Consider the following 17,295-nt stretch of genomic DNA (forward strand, 5'->3'; position numbering starts at 1 on the left):
CACTCAACTCTGTCCGGGAATTCAGAGTTCAAAAAAGATGAAATGTAAATTGCTGGAGGTAATGAGAAGGCTGCAGGCATGGTAGAGCCAGAAGCGTGGTTTTCAGTGAAATTAAATACAGGAGGATATTTAAAGAAGCCAGAGAAGCTTTTTTTCTTTTTTTCATTTTGCCTGAGAAACTCCCATTTTAAGTCGGGAGGGGTAAATTTTAGGTTTTCTTTTTTTCAGTGGTATGACTAGCTTTTTGCTATGTTATGACTGCAAGAGTTGCTTATCTGATTTATAATCTTCCAGAAAAACTATTGGGTATAGATGTGGTTGTTTAGCTATAAGTTTTGCCACAACTGTAAAAATCACTTTTGATGCAGTGAGAGATGCTGTAGGAAGACCAGTGTTCTCTAAATATGTATGTCTTTTTTGAGGGACTTGCCAAGGGAAAGGAACAGACAACTTGGTATTTGATGGGGCTCTGGAATTTTTAGTGCTTTCTACATTTCTCCAACTTTTGGGAGTCATTATGCCCCATAGTGTCATCTTTGCAACTTTGCATTAAAATTAGTAATGAAGGTAAGATACAAGCAGGATAACTGTTCCCAAGCTACAGCGTTGCTGAAAGACCAAAAAACTAGCAGCCTTTGGTGCCTGTGGGAGCTCAGTGAGAGTTAGTGCTGTGGGGGAATGAAAGGAAATGCACACCTGTGCTGGTGGAGAACGACTAGGCACCACAGTGACGTCACATTTTGCCTGAATCCATGCTCTGAAGTCAGCTATACAGTGTATACCATGTATGTTTAAATTATTGGTGAAAAATACTGTAAAAGGACACCACATTGGTGATTTTCCTCAGTGTTTATGTTTCCTTGGTTAGGACTAAATTTCTGTTTCATTGATTAGGCACCAGATGAAAAAGTTGTCTTGTTGCTTAGGGGTCATACTCCGTAAAAAATATGTCTTTAAATATCACACTGAGCATATGCACTCAGCAGAAGTACCTGAGGCCTGAGGTCACAGAAGGAACAGTAGATTCATATCCTTCATATCATATACTTTCTGGGGCAAATACCTATAGAGGAAAAACATCAGGCTCAATTACCAGCACTATTCAAATTGTTATTATTATTATTATTATATATTTTTTGCTATTTCTATTTTTCTTTCATTTTTTTCCCTAAATATGGAAAGTTGAATATACAAGGTATATGAGAACAAGATATAAGCCAACGATATCAAGATTTACATGTTTTATTTCCTTTGCTTTTCACAAGAACCCTATGAAGTTGGTGGCATTAACCCCATTTTGCAGATGGGAAAACTGAGAGAGGTTACATGACTAGCCTAAGTCTTCTTAGCTCATTAGAAGTGGTAGAGATGAACTGAGGCTCCAAACCCTGTGCTCTTTTTTCTACATCTTAAAAAAGACTGGATATTTAATAAAAGAGAATGGGAAAATAGAAGGCACACTAAGGAAGAAAGAGATAGAGAAAGGCATGCAGGCAAGAAATAAACATTTGAGTGCTATGTACCATTTATTGTGCTAGGCATTTTCATATCTCTTTGTATTCCAGGCTACATTAGTTTCCTGTGGCTGACATAATAAATAACCACCAACAGTGGCCTAAATGATAGAAATTTATTCCCTCATAGTTCTGTAGACCAGAAGTCTGAAATCAGACTCACTGTGCTGAAATCAAGGTGTTGGCAGAATCACGCTTTTTCCGGAAACTCTGGGGGAGAACCTGTTCCTGGACTCATCCAGCTCCTGGTGGCTGCTGGCATTCCTTGGCTTTGACCACGTCACTCTAACTTCTGCCTCTGTGGTTACATTGCCCTCTCTTCTGTGTGTGTCAAATCTCCCTCTGCCTCTCTCTTAGAAGAATACTTGTGATTATGTATAGGGGTACCCAGATAACCCAGGATAATCTCCCCATCTCAGGAATCTTTTATATCTGCAACATTATTTTTTGCCATATAGGATAACATCTACAGGTTCTGGGAACTAGGGCATGGATATCTTTTGGGGGACCATTATTCAGCCTACCACACAGACTAACCATAAATGTTAGTCTCCAGATCCCACAGCCTTAATCACTGGCTATGTGCTTCACTTCTGAGGGTCACCTGGACTGAGGAGAGATGGGAGTTATCTAACAGCTTAAGTCACTTTGCACCAGTATTGATGCAGTAATTTTTAGTGTGTTTTGTGCTATGTTGTTAACTCCTTGATGATAAACAGGCCTTAATTTTCACTTTCCTCATCAGATTGACTTTCAGTTTAGATGCTTGACATGTGGTTGCCCTTCATCAGCATTTATGTAGAAGGCCACAGCCCATCGGTTGCCCACACCTCCTGAAAGCACTGGGGCTACCATTGTAGCAAGAGAACTTTGGGTGAGATGTGCAGAAGCACTGCCCACAGAGGCAAGTGACAGGTTCAATAGGTTCTTCTCAACCTGGTGAGAAGATGGTTAGAGGAGATTTGAGAGACCCTCAGAGACTGAAGCTGCAAGGCTTGAAGTCTTGTGAAATCCCTCTACCAAAGGCTCAAAGTTGTTTTCTGACTTAAACATTAGACACTTGGGTGTCCCTCCATCATTTTAAATCCAGGTTTTTCCCATTCCCCTGCCCAAACCAACTCACTTTGCTGCTGTGCCCAATTTGGACACTTGTACAAGCATTTTCTTAGCCACCAGGACTGATGCCTGTGTGACTGTTGACTCCTCCTTTCCTTAGCTTCCCAGCTCCCTCTGTTCCCTAAGAGGTGAGGCAGATAGTCTAGTGATAGGATTGCAGGATCTGGATTAGACAGAGAAACCAAAGATAAAAACTGGGTTGGAACCAGGCTCTTCCACTTATTTGCTGTGTGACTTGGATCTGTTGTTTAGTCTCTGAAGAATCAGGGTAACAGAGAACCTACCTGTCTTGGTCTGTTTTGTGTTGCTAGAGCAGAATACCTGAGACTGGGTCATTTATAAAGAAAAGAGCTTTACTTGGCTTATGATTCTGGTAGCTGGGAAGTCCGCAATTCAGTCACTGCATCTGGTGAGGGCTTCAAGCTGCTTCTACTCATGGTGGAAAATGGAAGGGCAGTGGGCATGAGCAAAAGAGATCACATAGTGGGAGAGGAAGTGAGACAGAGAAACCCAGGAGGCCCGACTCTTTTTAACAACCCACTCTCATGGCAACTAACTCATTCCCTCAAGAGGAGAACTCACTCACGGTCCAGGGAGGGCATTAATCTACTCATGACAGATCTGCCCCCTCCCATCCAAACACCTCTCACCAGGTCCTACCTCCAACACTGCCACATGGCTGGTCAAATTTCTACCTAAGTTTTGGTGAGGACAAACCACATCCAAACCATTGTACCACCCCTTAGAGGTATTGTGAAGATTACATGAGATAATAATAATAATAGTTATTATTTTCTCTCATAGCTTCCACTCCAATTCAGTCCTTGATCACCCAAATCATGGCTGTAATAGATTCTTTTAAATTAGTAGTTTTCAAACCTTCTAACCAAGACTCACAGTGAAAAATTTATTTTATATCATGGCATTAAAAGCACATCCACAAAATTAAAATACAAATTTTATGAAATGCCCAGATACTTTCTACCCTTTTCTCATTTATTGCAAAAAAAGTTGGTTTTAAGCTACCAAATTCATTTCGTGACCCAATAATAGGTGGAGACCCACAGTTTTCGAAAAACACTGCTCTAGAGATAGTCCTGACTGCAGTCTCTACCCTCTTCAAATTCATCAAATATTAAATTTTCAAAAGGAGATCACTTTCTATGTTTTATGACATAACATTAGCACCTAACACCTCCATTTACATCACATTTTAGAGTTCCATGTGCTTTTGCTTACACCATTTCATTTACTTCTCACCACCCTCTGAGGAAGACATTATCTTTAGCTTCATTTCACCAGTGAGGACATTCAGATTTAGGCAAGTCACATGTCTTGTTCAAAATCATGTACCTGGAAGTGACCAAATCAGGATTGAATCTATCTCTCCTTATCCCTATCCAGGGTTCTTCTACACACAAAAGTGAGTTGAAAGAGGAATTTATGTTCCTAAATTCAAAATGGATTAAAGTCATGGCCAAATTTTCTATTTTATGCTCTTTTTCATAAAACAAAATATGTAGGATATGCAGCTTTCTCTAAGAGAGTCGACTTCTGCAACCGACACTGGCTTAAGGGTTCTGCCCCCTTACTGAATCTCCATTTATTCATTCATTCATTCCATAAATCCATTCACACATTCATTCAAGAAATCATTATTGGGTACCTACCATGTGCTAGACACTGTATGTGGATACTATGATGAGCATAAGAAAATAAAAAAAAGTCCCCGCTCTCATATCAGTATGTAAGGTGGTGCTATATGCTACGAAGAAAAAGTATGGTGGAAAGATTGTTGGGGTGCTCTTGTAGATAGCATGGTCAGGAAGGGTTGTCAGATAAGGTAATATTTGGACACAGACCTAAACAAAGTGAAAGTGCAAGCCATGTGGATGTCTGGGGGGAATTTTCTGGAAACAGGATAAAGCAAATTAAAGAGAGAATGAGCTTGGTGGTGACTGAGGAGAAGCCAGGGAAGAGTCGTGGGAGATGAGGTCACAGAAGGGGCTAGATCACGCAGAACACTGAAACCATTGTTAGGACTTTGGATTTTATTTAATTAGTTCTTCGGAAAAGAACTCCATGGAATAAGTCAAAAAATTTTTTTGGCTGGATCATTTTTCTTTCGTACACACTTCTTTATGCCCTGGTAGTTCACTAAGTTTCTCTAGCTGTGAGCCCACATCATTATGTAGCTTGGGAAGAAAACACACCCACCCAAGCCATCCTCATTTCCTCTGAGCATGGCTGTATTCCTAGACTTTGGCTGACCTTATTCTAGATGATAATTTAACTTCTAAAGAACTTTGGTCTATCTGTTCATTCTTAGCTAAAAGTAAGACTCACTGGTCAAGAACCATCAAATTTCTGAAAGAGTCATAGGGAACCCATTGCACATGTGAGGTTAAAGTCCCACACTATGATAAGTCTGACCTGACATTTAGCCAGGGATGTACTTAGAGCACTAGTAACTCGGCTTCTGTGTATTACTTGGGGTTTATAAGTATGTCTCAGGCACTTCCTTAATGTGGCTTATTCGGTAGAACTAATTTTCCCAGTTTACACGGTATGACTTAAAAGGCCTTATAACCCTCACCACCCTTGTTCTCCTGTCTAAATAACACTTCCTCTTCTAGACACCTCCTGCAGTTCAGGTCATCCGTGTTCCTCTCTAATAATAAAAATTACCTACCACATTGGGGATCAGATACACAGTGAGTCTTTAGTGGGTAAGGCTTAACATGCATGGTTAGGGCAGACCTTAAAATTGCTTTTAGTCCTCAGAATAACCCACTGAGGTAGGTACTAATATTAACCTCCTTTTATAGAGCAGGAAATCAAGGCATAGAAAGGCTAACTAACTTTTCTAAAATGAGAGGTAGAGTCTGGACTCAAGTTCACAACATTCTCTGTTAGCTTGAATGACTGCTGGGCCACAGCGCTGTGGAACACATTAACCGGTTACGAGGAAGGGAAGCTTAGGTGAGCATGCTGTGGAGGAGCACTGCTCACCGTTGCCTTCCCTTTCTACTTTCTTTCCCTTTTCTTGATGGCATGTTTTATATTCTGGCTCATTCTCTCCATGTCCCTCCCTCCCTTTCTCTCCTTTTCCCCTGCTCTCTCCCTTTCCCAACAAGACCAGAAAACCAACCCCCAAATCAGGAAAGAATCTGATGAACGCACAAGCATGAGTGATCATAAGGTGTTAACTCACCTGCAGGATAGTGTATGGCAGGAACACATCTGTTCATCATATGTCTAGACAGCGCCCCCTACAGGCAGTCCTCAGGGCTGTGTAGCCTCATTGAATCAATAAATGGCCCTTATTTCAGGGGATCGCAGGTAAGAGACAAGAGACGGTGAAGTGATTACCTGAAATCACAAAACTAGCTCATGGGGAGCCAGGCAGAGGATTGAGACCCCCGATTCTCAGTCTCCTGTCCTGTCCATTGCATTATACTGCCTCTTCAACTTGCTTCTTAATATACAATAAAAACGTGAAGCCAAATGAATCCCTCTCAGTAGGAAACCTCTACGTGGCCTTAAGTCAGAGGTGAGAGTTCTTGGGATAAGGGAGGCAAACAACTGGTGCTTTAAAATTCCCATCATATAGGAGGTGGCCTACTCCAGTTATTTTTGAGTGCTACCTGGGAAAACACATTACCAGGGATTAATTTTCATCTCCTATTATTAGTGTGGAGACACAGGACAGGCAAGTTTTGACTGTCAGGAAAACAACAGGTTAAAGTCTAGAAAGGGTGACATATTTCCTTATCAGCAAATGCATTGCGTTGAGAAGTCTTGGGTCTCTCAGACACAGACATGGGCCCAGAGAACCTTCTGGAAGAGGACGGTTCTAAAATGAGAGGTGTAGTGACCAGGACAATCCCACTTCACAGTTGCCCTCACCACATCAATATACACTAGTCTTTCGTCTTCCAGTAGTCCATCTCCAAGATCGTATGTCAGAACGCTGCAGGGCTGAGCTAACTGACTCCTTGGATCTGCATACTAGTCCTCTGGCTCACAGGCTCACAGGCTCACAGATCATCTCTGCCCCCTGTCCTCCAACTACCCAAGTGCTTTTAACTCTCCAGGCAAAATCCACTTTACTCCTGGCCTGAAACACACTGGGCACATTCTTGAACAGAGTTCAAACTAACAGGATTTCCCTAAAACAAGCAACTCCCTGGATGCCCTGGGAAGCATTGTGACTACTGAGGGGGATTAACATAGCCAGAGCAACATGGCTCTGGTCCAGAAGGAAAATGTATGTGCTTGAAAAAAAAAAAAGCTGGCTCAAAGTCTTGGGAACCCCATAATCAGAAGCATATTCATTCTGACAGTTTCAAAAGACCCAACACCCACCTCAATGTGACCTGGCGAGGGTTCAGAGAAATCCACCCCCTCTTTTGTCTTCTGGATGGAATGCAAGAGCCATGTAAGACTTCCTGCCCAGAAGGCAGAGAGAGGGCAGGCCTTTGCCACCTGGTCTCAGCAAGGTAGGGGATGCTGGAGGCCATCCTTCAGCTTGTCTTTGGGCTCTGTGATTTCATATTATGGCGTGAGGTATTCTGTGTTAATTTTACATGGCACCCAAATCTCTATCTAATCTTCAGCCAGGGTTTTTATTGGTTTATGTTTTGTTTTGTTTTCTCCTGGGAAAGAGCAGCAGGTTAGAGTGTGGGTGGCTCCTGTCGGGGACTGGACATACAGAGATGAAGCAGGAATTAAGACTAGGGACCTGCAATCCAAGAGTGATGAGCTGGTCCTCTCAGAGGTCTAAGGCAAGCTTGCAGTGCAGCCAGTGGATTAGTGAAGGCAAGACGGGGCAAATAGGCCTTGGGGGTCAAGGCAAGCAGGGTCAGGAACCCAGATGGTTGGCCACCTCCAAACAACAGCACTGGCTGGGTCTAAAGAGAAGCTGAGTCACCTCTGGCTTCTTGATTCTTTCTGGTAGGCTGGGCACATGTCTAGGCCTTCGCCTTCGGGGAGTCTACCTTCTGTCTTTAAAGAGCCAGACACCAAGGTTGAGGTCTGGGAAGAGGGAGAATCTTATGATTACTAACAGATACTCTCTTGTGGTCTCTCACTTACCCTGTAGGGGTCCTTGTCTGTGGGTATAGGGTTTGAAGGCCACTCTGACAAAGAAAAATAAAGAAGCTGTCTGCCTGTAGTCTGTTATGATCCACATTTTCTGCAACTAGAAATGCCAGTGAAAGATTTTTAAATATAGGACCCACACCAAGCCAACTTTGTAGGGATACTCTGGGAAATGAATGCTTCAAACATTTCCTTAGAAATCTTCATTTTCTAAAACTGGCTGAATCTTGGGACAAAACTAGATTTGCAGATCTAGAAATAGCAGCCAGCCTACCTTTGCCCACACTGGTCCCGTCTGTGCCAGGGGACGGGGCTTCAGCATTATTCCTGGGAAGTCTAATTTTTGGCATGCAACTCCAGTGATGATCAAGGATGAGTATATTACTGCACTTACAGCAAGATTTTTAAACAGGGTTTATACAGTTCTTAGTTAGCACATCAGTGGTTGCTTCTCACTCCAAAGTAATCATCCGTGCATCCATGTAATCATTCATTCAACAAACACACACTTACCGAGTGCCTTCTATTATTCAGAACCTGCTAGGTGCTGAGGAAAGATTCCAAACTGACTAAGAAGGAAGAGGTGGAGGTAGGATCTTAAGGGACCTTGAAGAGTAGCAGGGTCGGTGTCACTTGGAGAAGGAAGAAAAGGGACGGTAAGGAGGTCTTTTGAACATGTAGAACAAGGCGACCCTTGAAGATTTAGTAGATGGGACTACTATGTGGTCAGAGCACACCTGGCAGTGATATGAATGATCACGATGCGCATCCTGGAAGAGGCTAGGATCTGAACCTTGAAAGGAAGAATATGGTCTCCTCCCTGGGAGTGCCTGTGGCTGCCGTCCTTTATGAATGACCCTTGCGAAGGGGATTGCTGTGAGAATGAACTCAAAGAGCCTTGCCTTATGTATGTGAATAAGATTCTAGTCTATGATGAATTTATCTGGCTGTTTTGACTGGAGTAGGTAATTTTAAGCCATACAACAGGTTCAGTCCAGTGAGGCCAGTTAATTTCCCTTTGTTATAATGGCAAGGGCTGATCCGAGAATGGGCCTGCACATGAATGTTCACACTTGACTACTGGACTGGAAGTTCCTTGAGGTCAGTAGCATTTTTGGCCATCCTGTATCCCCAGAGCCTGGAAGATGCTCAATGTATGCTGGTGAATATATGAAAGGCGTGAAATTTAGGTAAGACAGTGTGGAATGGTGAGTAGAAACCCACCAGCATGACTTGAGAACTCCTCTAGTACATATCTGCTCTTCTTGGGTTAGGGGGAGATCTGAATCCATCTTCCCTCTCATCTACCTCCACCCTCTCTCCCCCAACACCACAAAGGCTCGTGCAGAATTACCATTCAATTTTCCTCTTGTGCAGCACTTTGCAAATTATTGTCAATGAGTGATAATAATAATAAAAAAGCTAGTCCAGGGAGCCTAAAACTTTTGGAAGTCAGTTTTGGCAAATTCTAATCCCTAGGGTTGAAAGCATCTGTGTCAGCCAGTGTCTCTCCAGGAAAAACAGAACCCACGTGGAATAATTTATTAGAGGAAATTTAATATGGGAAATTAATTACAAAGGTTTTTAAGAGTTAAAGGAGCAGCCAGGGAAGGCAAGGCAGCCCCCAAACTGGCAATTGCTGAAAGCCACCATCTCCCCTAGAGCTGGAGGAACAAAGATATTACCTGAGCCCAAGAGCCTGGGCTACCTGTTGGAAGCTGGTGCTAGGGACAATCCAACTGGTGGTGTCCTGGATGGGGAAGACTCAGCCCCAGGAAGAGGAGTGGTGTGAAAACATGAATTCTCTTTTTTCTGTCCCTTCTTCAGCCTCCTGCCTGTGTTTCTCATTGGCCAAACCAAGCAGGAAGCAGTGCGGACCTTGGTAGTTTACAGGGGTCGTCCTCTCTTGAATACAGAGAAGAGCCTGGATCTGTACAGTCAAATGGCCAGTACAGCATCCATCCATCCATCGCTTTCCCCACACTCCTACTGATTCTCCTTTATGGTGAGGATTTGAAGGAATATGGGTGCACTCATCTTAAATAATTGGTTTCCCCTTGGGAAGGTTGTACTGAGCCATTTCTCTCTTTCTTCTATATTTGGCCTTTCTTGGAAAATACTTAGACTGCTTACCAAAGCCACTAAATCCCCAAACTAGTCTCGCACTTGAGACTGAAACTCACATGGGTGGGACATGTTTGGGCAGCTCCTCCTTATACAGACATGTGACCCATACGGGCACAGGCTGGGTGTACTGTGTAGCAGTCTTGCTTCTTCACTGGCCCTCATCGGTGGGATGGAGGTGAGCAGGAGGGAGAAGAGAGGACTGGTAGTGTGCTCTTGCGTCAGAAGACAGATTCACAGATCTTCTGAGTCCTGGTTCATAGGCAGTCACCCCTGAAAGAGGGGAGCTGTTGTTTTCAGTCCTTGGGGAGTGGCAGGAGTAAGGCTGGTGGCCTCATCTCTGGATGGCTCCTGCACCCAGGGGAAGCCAGGAAATCTGAAGTCTTTGGATGACCGGGAGGGCCCTAGCTGACCAGAGACTGTCAAGGATTTGTCTCTCCAGGAGGCTATCTCGAAGGCTTAGGGAGGGTGAAGCCTCTAAACCTCTCTGGCCAGCCCATGCCCTCTCTCCAAGAGAGACATAATCACACCTCCCAACAAGGGTGCTGTGATCATTCATTGTTAATGCTGGGGAAATGGCTTTGAAGGTTTAGAGTGCATCGTAAATGCTGTCATAATCACACACAGATGCCTGAATCCAGACTGGCAGGCACTTTGCTGACTAATGGTAGAATTTGTTGGATTTGGTGGTGACCTTTTCTCCCCATTACATTTCTAAATATTTGGGTTGTCAATTGTAAACAAGCCCATTCCAAAACAAAAATCAGACCTTCTACTGTTGCTTGTAAAATTGTCCTGTTCCATAGAGCATTTCCGGTTCCTTTTTTCTCTTTCCTTTCTCTTCTGTTAGGGATGGCCAAATGAGGGTTGCTTAGCTGTCTGCTTTCACTTAGAGAAGGGCTTGGTGAGACGTGAACATGCCATTTCAACCTGTTTACCGTCACGCTCATTTCTGACCAGGTGGACAGGATGTCAGAGCTCTTGGTCAGTTTTGTCAGTGTGGCAAACATATTAGTCAAACATTCAGAGTTTTTTTTTTCTTTTTTTTAATGACAGGAAATAATTGGTCTTTTCCTCTACACTTCTGGCAGCATGTAGGCAGTGCTGCTGTTTGTATCTCTGTCTTCCTGAACCTTCACCTCTTTCCTTTCTTTTTTGTCCTAGTTGCTTCTACATTATAACCTTGAAGTATCTAACAAGGACAGCAGATTGTAATACATACTCACAGCCTCTCTCCCCATCTCCCCCTTGGAGAAAGACTTAATTTTCTGCAATCTCCTATATTGGTTAGAATAAGATGAAAAGAAGAAAAGAAGAAGACAAATAACTTAAGGAGACAGACAGACACAGCCGATAGACATAATAAAGAGCTGAGCTGAAGAAGGGAGCAGGAAGAGAGCAGGGATGAAAATGGACATTTGGGAGAGTTTGAGGGCCACAGAGAGAGGAGGAGTAAGTAGATTTCTGGTGGGAAACACTAATAGGTGTAAGAGAGAGAATAAGCATGCTACTAAGGGAAAGAATTATAGCCTCAACTCTGCTAGTTTCATTTTTGGTAATCATCTAAATGAAAGCTGTCATTTAGTGACTGCCATTTGGAAGTATCAATAACTGTTTGAAAATAAGAAAACCACAATCTGGATGGGGGAAAAAAGCCTGTCCTCCAATACCATGGTCTGCTGCTCTGATTACTGCTGGGAGCTGCTGCAGACTCAGATAATGGTTCCTTATACAGCGCTTGGTGCCATGGCTGTGGAATCTGGAGCACATTCTGCCAAGGCTGCAGACACATGTTGTATGTCAAACACACAGTGCTCATCAAGACACAGCTCTAAAGTATTGGTGGCCTCACATCTTCAATGGGATGTGTTGAGAGCATAGAGAAGTGCACAAGGCATTTTCCCTGGAGGGTGAAAGCATATCTGTAGCTGCCAGACACATCAAGCTGCTGCATCAGCTTAAGGTGGTTATTTGCAAGGTCTAATTTCAGATCATCTTGCTGAGAAATGGCACAGAGCAAATATATTAGAGTGGAAGAGAGAAAGAGTGAGAGAAAGTTCTGTGCTGGGTGTAAATGCTGGAAGATATCCATTTCTTAGTTATTCAGGGGTAATTTCTAGGCCAGTCAAATCAAAGTCATAATAAGGCTAATCTGGTGCCTACTCATGCAGTAGGATCATAGTGAGAGGTGGGTCCAATTTTACAAAATACCCTAGAAATCTGTCCATATTTCCCTGCTATGGGCTTAATTTTTTTGTCATTATTATTTATAGTCCATTTTTATATGAAAGATGATGGTTCTTTATGGTTCAAATGATTTAAATCTGCACTTTTAAAGCAATGTATGATTTATTTGCACAAGGAAATCATGTTTTCTTTGGAGCTTTTCAATGGAGGCATAATTACAGTGTTGCAAATACAGTGCTCTATTTAAGGGTCTGTCAGCATTTCCATAATAAACCTCTATTTTCAGGAGTCCAGAACATTGCCAGAGAGAGACGCACACACAGAGGAACAGAGAGAGAAAGAAATCCTTCTAAAATATAAGCTTGGTGGCTCCATCCGGAGACTTTATATTTAATCCAAATCTGTACATGTATTTGCAACCACACATTCTTCTGTATTTGTGTGGTGGTGCCAGTAATGTGCCCGGCATCTCTGGACCCTGCCCAGCGGGGCTTCGGCTCTAAAGCAGAATCTCCCTGTGAAGCAGCAGCGCGCCGTGTGGCTGGCCGGCTCCATTTCCAGACCCATGCTGATTGCCAAGTTGCATCTCAGCTTTAAGAAAAGAAATAACATTTTTGCCCTTTCTCTCTCTCTCTCTCTCTCTCTCTCTTTCTCTCTCTCTCTTTTCTGGGTTAACTTAGGCATATGCTAACCTGGGTCTTGAAAATAATAATATTAATAGCAATGTTAAGCATGATTTGAGTGCCTGGTATGTGTTTGGCACTTTACAAATATTTAATTTTTAAACTTTATAACATATCCTGCAACGTAGAAATTGTTATCCCTGATTTTCAGATGATGAATACAGGCTGAGGGAGGTAAGATGCCTGGCAAAGATCAGGAGAGCAAGGTTCGAGGTAGAACGAAGGTGGTAACCGAGCCCCATGCAGGGTTTCACCATCTCCTAGGAGGCATCTCTCAAATTGCAGTAGCTTGTTTAGAGAGCGGGCAGTGGGAAAGGCAGTGGACTGAGAAGACACAGGAAGGACTAGAGAAATGTGGTGGCAGCCAGCCAGTCAGGAGAAGAAGCCTCAAAGGACATTTAACAACTCTCAGAATATGGTTCCATAGGTAAATAGGACTCTAGTTGAACCTGGATAAAAATATCTGAAATTTTTTGAAGGCTTGCTATGTGGCAGGCTTGCACTTTAAATGGATTATCTCATTTATTTCCCAATTTTACCAAAGCAGAGAGTGTTTTTATAGAGATTGGCTAAAATGCCCAGGATTATATAACCAGGAAGTGGCAGAATTCCCAGGCCTGGAATCCTGGTTCTTGACCATTATGGTTTATGGCCTTTTGGGAGGAACAGCGTGAAGGAGACAGGAAGTTGAAACTCAGGATCCTCCTGCCTTACGTGGGAGATCCTGTCTCCGAATTGCTGATGGACCCCTTCCAGGAGTTTGTGTGTTGGCATTTGACAGAGGGAGAAGGTAATCTACACCCCGCTGGCACAGGGAGGATGAGGGACAAGCAATGCAGGGGAAGAGACCACCCTCCACACTGTGTTCACAGCCAGCCACGGGGAAACCGTTTTGTAAACTCCTGATCCCTTGTGGGTGGTGTGATTTAATTCTTTTTCCTTCTCTTTTCTGGGACTGCTTTTGGGTTGCTAGTTCCAGCTGAGACTAGAAGTGGCAACACACAGCCCAGGGAGCGGCAAGAAAGGGAAAGAGGATTTTCACTAAGAAATTTTTCTTCCTTTTTCCTGGAGCAAAATCAGGTAACTCCATGCAGGATGTTGCTTACTGAGGTATTCTGCCCTCAAAGAGGGGGTCGAGGCATGAAGCTCAGAGCGAGGGATTCAAATTGCCTTTAGAAAGCAGAAAGCATTTATCTCATGGGAAACAACTCTTGGAGGCTGCAAATTTGGTTGAACAAGTATTTGTTGAAGTTCCTCTAGGGGGTCTATGTTGGGCATTATTCTGCATGAGGGAAGGTGGCTTGACTGGCATGGAAAATCTGACTCAAGTTAGTGCTGGAGGGAAAATGGTGGAGAGGCCATCTCACGTGTCAGGATTTAAGCACTAATTTGAGAGATCACCATACTAGTCCTACTGAGAATAGGAAGTGAAGTGGCCACTGTCTATTCAGAAGAAGTGCTATTCATTCATTCATTCAACCAGTATTTACTGAGCAACTACTTCATGCTGGGCACTGAGCTAGGAGCTGGTATTCAAGGGTAAATCAGATAGATGTGGTTTCTGCCCTCATAGAACTTAAAATCTAGTTGGGGGATAGAGACATTAAACAGATAATCACACTAATAATTAAGTAGTTGTTAAATGATTACAACTATAATGAATTCTTTAGAGGAAAATACAAGATCCTGAGAGAACAGGTAACAGAGAGGCTAAATCTGTTAACAGTGCATTCAGCTGCAAGTAACAGAAAACCCAATCAACAGTGGCTTACATATATAGGGTTTGCTTTTTTCACAAGAATTCCAAAAGCTGGCATTGGTTCAGTGATATGATCAAGTATCAAGTATCCAGGCCCTTTCTGTGCCTCCTCCCTGCTATCTTCAGTATATTGACTTTTTACCCTTAGGCTTGTAGCCTCAGGATTATAGAATGGTTGCTGCAGCTCTACTTTCAAAGACAGGAAGCACAGGGAAGGATGGCATACCAGAGAACTCTTCTCTCTAACACGAGTGCCTTTCATCAGCAGCAGAATTTCTTTCCCAGAAACTTTTCACTTGGCCAGAACTGGGTTTTCAGATGGAGACTACAGAAAAGACAAACTAGGCAGCAATTATATATGTGTAATGATAAGTAACATTTATGGAATGCCTTACAAACCACGTTCATGTGTATTAAGTCCTTTGATTCTTACATCAGTCCTGTGAGAAAGAGCAGTTCCTCAGATGCATTTCTTTTTTCTTTTCTTTTTTTTTTCTTTTTTTTTTTTTGTGGCTGGCCAGTAAGAGGATCTGAACCCTTGACCTTGGTATTACAACACCACACTTTAACTGACTGAGCTAACTGGCCAGCCCAAATTGATATATTTTTTTTTCCTTTCCTGGTGGCTGACATAGGGATCCAAACCCATGACCTTGGTGTTTATAAGGCTGCACTCTAACCAACTGAGATAACGGCCAGCCCTCTCAAATGAAGACGTTAAGGCTTAGTTGAGGGTCTTGCTCAAGAACACATAGTCCGTCTTCCTTCAGCCAGGGGTCCTCAGCTCATTCCTGGGGGCTTGTGCTGCTGGGTTTGGGAGAGTGGGCAGTCCTGAGCCCTAAGGGCAGTACATCCCAAAAGGACATGCAAGCATCTGAAGGTTTGCAGAAGGTTGAGGGCTTGCTCTCTGAGGTGTTTGCTTGGGGACCCAAAATTTAGATAGTTTCTCTGATGTTCTCCTATGGCTATCCACAGGGTTCAAGATAACACAGTGGGAAGGCAGTACAGCCAGGAAGAAAGAAGCCTTCTTCTCATAGTAAAATCAGAATCTCACAGTGGAGTCTTTGGGGTCCTTACTTGCCAGGATATAAAAACAGGTATAGAAAATAGTGTCTGCTGATGGAGCTATGGACTTTCCAGAGGACCTTGGAAATGTTGATTTTAAGTAGTTCTGAGTAACCCTCCCCAACCCTTGGCATCCAACACAGGCAAAAGGTGGAGTGTTTAACATCTAGGATAAATGAATGAATACTAAAATTACAGGTTCTCATGATATCTTAAAGGCATCCAAAAAAGCAGTTTGCCAATCACATGTGACACCCCAGGCTGCTCCACCCCCAAGCTCCCAGCATGCAGTGTGCCTGTCACAGCAGGGGTGATGTCCTTGGGTTCACGGGTTATTCCATTCTCTCCACCTCCTTCCTGCTGCTTGGATCTGGGTTCTGAGGTTGCGTATTGCCTGTTGCTGGGCTGGTTGAAGGTATGACAGAGCTCCTGGCTTAGGACCATCCCATGAAAGTCAGGATGGGCAGGGAGCCCAGAGACGCCAGCATGGGGCTCTGCATCCTTGAGTTATGCCAGTGGAAATAAAAGTCATGTACCCTGTGCTGGGGAACGTGTAAAGTTGACACCATCCACCAGATGTTCCAGTGTTTTATGAGCTTTACGAGGCCTTCTGTTAAGTAACGCTTACTTTAAAAAAGTAAAGCTTGCCTGCTCTGTGTGGAAAGTTTTTGTTTTTTGTTTTTTTAAAAAATCTTTTGGGTGAACTCTGCAGCACCTGTTTGCACAGCAGAGCTCTGGCCTGAGAGGGGCTGCATCTGGTGAGTGACAGGCAGGGGAGAGCTATGTGGCAGGCAAATTGTCCTGATTTTAAAAGGCCAGAGACTGGAGGCCCAGGCTCATGGATGCAGAAACACACACACAGACAGGGACCCAGATGTGCCCTCTCTTTAATGTGGTAAATATGCTCCTGAAACATTGAAATACATATTTTTGTAGCCCCAAATAAGATATTCCTTCCTTATGCAAGGAATCGTTTTATAAACAAAAATGACCATCTAATTTATCTTTAGTGTACATTTGAATTTTCAAAAGATAGATTTGATTAAAATGACATCCATTTTTATCACATGCTGCAGAGTGTAGTGCGTTATGAAGTGGGCACTTATCATCTTTGGTATCTTGAAGATGTCATCTGGGATGGTGAACAAGTGCCATGCATGGATAGGCATGAAAAATTCAGCACAGAACATGGGAATCCACTCAGGTGAAGGGCGGGAAATCAAGATCTTAAATAATTTGATGAGAGAAAGAGAGGAAGGAAGCAGCTTCCCTGTGGGAGCAGAAAGGATTCAGTAGGGTTCAGCAGAGCCCTTTATGTGGGAAGGGAGCCACCAAGAAGGTTGGAAACAACCTGGTTTGGTACCATCCTGCCAAATATCTGCCACACACAGAGAACCAACTGGAAGTATCCCCTAAAGGACATTGGGATGTGTTGAAATGCACACATTGCCTTCACCTTATCCAACTTCGTTTTGGGAGGAGGGGGCTGATGCTCTAAGGCAGGTCTGTTTATCCCACAGTATATTTTGAGCAGAACTCAGTTATGGTCCACAACTGACTCTGACAATCTTTAAAATTACTGCATAATTAACCCATAGCACATCAGTGTCTATGGGTTAGAGGTCTTCTGGCTCCTTAATTGCATATGTGGGATCTCCATCCTTGTCTCTCCCAGGGTCTGTTGCCAAAATCTATGCCTTCCATGGGAGCAGGGCTTTTTTCTTTACTCTGTGTGGAGAAAGCA

The sequence above is a fragment of the Cynocephalus volans genome, chromosome 5 (assembly GCF_027409185.1).
Source record: "Cynocephalus volans isolate mCynVol1 chromosome 5, mCynVol1.pri, whole genome shotgun sequence".
Taxonomy (NCBI): Eukaryota; Metazoa; Chordata; class Mammalia; order Dermoptera; family Cynocephalidae; genus Cynocephalus; species Cynocephalus volans.